Source organism: Camponotus vicinus, unplaced genomic scaffold (assembly GCF_025532165.1).
Source record: "Camponotus vicinus isolate PSW18456_S1 unplaced genomic scaffold, iyCamVici1.0 SCAF_15, whole genome shotgun sequence".
Classification (NCBI taxonomy): domain Eukaryota; kingdom Metazoa; phylum Arthropoda; class Insecta; order Hymenoptera; family Formicidae; genus Camponotus; species Camponotus vicinus.
The window spans coordinates 102501-105000 of NW_028141951.1; the positions used below are offsets into that span (position 1 = coordinate 102501).

A 2500-nucleotide genomic window follows, 5' to 3' on the forward strand; every position below is an offset into this window, starting at 1 on the left:
GTTTCCCCTGACTTCGTCCTGACCAGGCATAGTTCACCATCTTTCGGGTCCCAACGTGTACGCTCTGGGTGCGCCTCTTCTCGCGTTGAGAACGAGACGCCCCGGGAGTGCGAGGCCGCATCGCGACGCGGCCCATCCTCCCTCGGTCGACGGCCAGGGCCGACCTTCACTTTCATTACGCCTTTAGGTCTCGCGACAAGTCCCAATGACTCGCGTACATGTTAGACTCCTTGGTCCGTGTTTCAAGACGGGTCCTAAGAGTACCCAAAGCAGTAGCGTCGCCGACCGGTATCCGTCCCCCGTGAGAGAGACGTTCGCAGGCCTGTCGAAGGTGATCCGTACTTTAACCAACAGCGGGCCAGGACCGGGGACGGCGCAAAGTCCGTAACCTCCGAGTACCGTGGCGCGCGCTTGCGACGGCCTCGACGCACCGTGTAGAAGTGCGGCCTGATACCTTGCGCGTACCGCCGAGCAGCCGGCCGGGCGACCGAGGGTTTGTCGCGTGCCGTTTTACCGGCGACGCGACAGTCACCGCACCCGGGCCGTAGACCGACACCCAGCGGGTCGCGACGTTCTACTTGGGGAGAAGTGCACGACGACGACAGCCGGACATCGGCGCACGGTAGCGTGCCCGCGCGCGAGCCGCGAGGACTCCGCGGGACATCGCCCACCGACGCGAAGCCAGCGCCGCTGACGATGAATCTCCCCGTTCGATCTTTTGGGTTTCTTAGGTTTACCCCTGAACGGTTTCACGTACTCTTGAACTCTCTCTTCAAAGTTCTTTTCAACTTTCCCTCACGGTACTTGTTCGCTATCGGTCTCGTGGTCGTATTTAGCCTTAGATGGAGTTTACCACCCACTTAGAGCTGCACTCTCAAGCAACCCGACTCTAAGGAGAGATCCTCCCGAGACGCGCACCGGTCGCTACGGGCCTGGCACCCTCTACGGGTAAGTGGCCCCATTCAAGATGGACTTGGACGCGACGCGACGCCTCGGGATAAGCGGATCCTCCCAAACACCACATTTCCCTGCGGCGGAACCGCGGGATTCGGTGCTGGGCTCTTTCCTGTTCGCTCGCCGCTACTGAGGAAATCCTAGTTAGTTTCTTTTCCTCCGCTTAATAATATGCTTAAATTCAGCGGGTAATCTCGCCTGCTCTGAGGTCGTCAGAGTTTTGTAGAGAAACTCTCTACAAAGTGATATAGAGAGATAGAGGGAGTGTGCGGTGGTGGAGTTATTGCGCTAAGTAGTATCATTATTGTTTGTTAACTACTACTATTGTTAGCGGTAACGCACCGACCGATATTGCGCGCGCGGCACAATCTAGTCTTGTTTCGCGGGGACGCGAGAGAGGAGATAGATATATTATAATATCGTTTTGCGCTTCTTTTCTTCCGTCCCTCTAACTTCCACGATTATAATAACACGGCGCGGCGTAATTATGATGCGCGCGCGCGCGTGTATATATATAACGGGCGCGGTATGGAATCGATTCGACGAGTACACGACGACGCGTGCCGGTCACAATCTTCGTTCGAAAATTTCGTGGACTCGGACACGCGGTCGGCTCGCGATTCATCCGCTTTTTTAAGGGTGGATTTCTCTCGCAATTTCTCTCCCTCCGCGTACCGCCGGACGACGACTGTGCGCGCGCCGCGGTTTCCCTTCTCCATATATTTTTACCGTAAGGTATCTCGCGCCGCGAGATAGGAGGCGAAGCCTCGCGTGTAATAAAAGGCGCGGTATCGCGCGAGCGCGCTGGCGCACCGAGAGACCGAGAGAGAGTCGCACAGCGCGACGACGCGATCGGAAGAGACAACGACGCGCTAGAAAGACGGACGCAGCAGAATGTGCTGCTGCGCCGCTTTCTTTTTGCATTTTATTCGCCAACTACGAGATCACTCGTAGAGAGCGAGATCATTCGAGTGTCGCGCGTCGTTCGTCGTCGTTCCTCTCGCTTAAACTTTTCGCATATTCTCTCGTGTGTCGTCGTTGTGTATATCTCCGCCGACAACTCTCTCCATATCATTCGACAGCCTCCGGGCGCCGCTCGCGCGCGCTTCGCTATCCTTTAAACGCTTTGTGCGTACACGCGCGCCTCTCTCCTCCTCTTTATAACTCCTCTCGCTGCACACACCTTCGGTGTCATTTCAGACGACGCCAATCGACGACGGCCTCTCGTCGAACCCGTCGCCAATACATACTGGGAGGGTGACAAAGAGGCTCTAGTCTCTCTCGGGCGAACGTCCAACGATCGCTCGTACGCCGTTTACGCAATGCGACGGGGGCACAGCGACGACAGCCGACGACATTTCGTCGTTTCACGGCTACGCCGTGGCTCGTCAGCTTGCGTAAGGGCGCAAGCAGTTTAGGTTTGTTAAAACGACCCTCAGCCAGGCGTGGTCCGGGAATTGTATCCGTGGACCGCAATGTGCGTTCGAAATGTCGATGTTCATGTGTCCTGCAGTTCACAAGTTGACGCGCAATTAGCTGCGTTCAT

The 2500-nt window shown here is 56.7% G+C and overlaps 2 non-coding genes across 2 annotated transcripts in view; both read right to left on the bottom strand.

The window, feature by feature from the left end:
• The window catches only part of LOC145965901 (large subunit ribosomal RNA), a 4073-nt gene extending 2907 nt beyond the window's left edge, over nucleotides 1-1166 (bottom strand). The window contains exon 1 of the ribosomal RNA XR_014436869.1: nucleotides 1-1166. This exon is cut by the window's left edge and continues 2907 nt beyond it. This is a non-coding gene — a ribosomal RNA (large subunit ribosomal RNA).
• A 1217-nt stretch (nucleotides 1167-2383) lies between these two features.
• The window catches only part of LOC145965880 (5.8S ribosomal RNA), a 155-nt gene continuing 38 nt past the window's right edge, over nucleotides 2384-2500 (bottom strand). The window contains exon 1 of the ribosomal RNA XR_014436848.1: nucleotides 2384-2500. This exon is cut by the window's right edge and continues 38 nt beyond it. This is a non-coding gene — a ribosomal RNA (5.8S ribosomal RNA).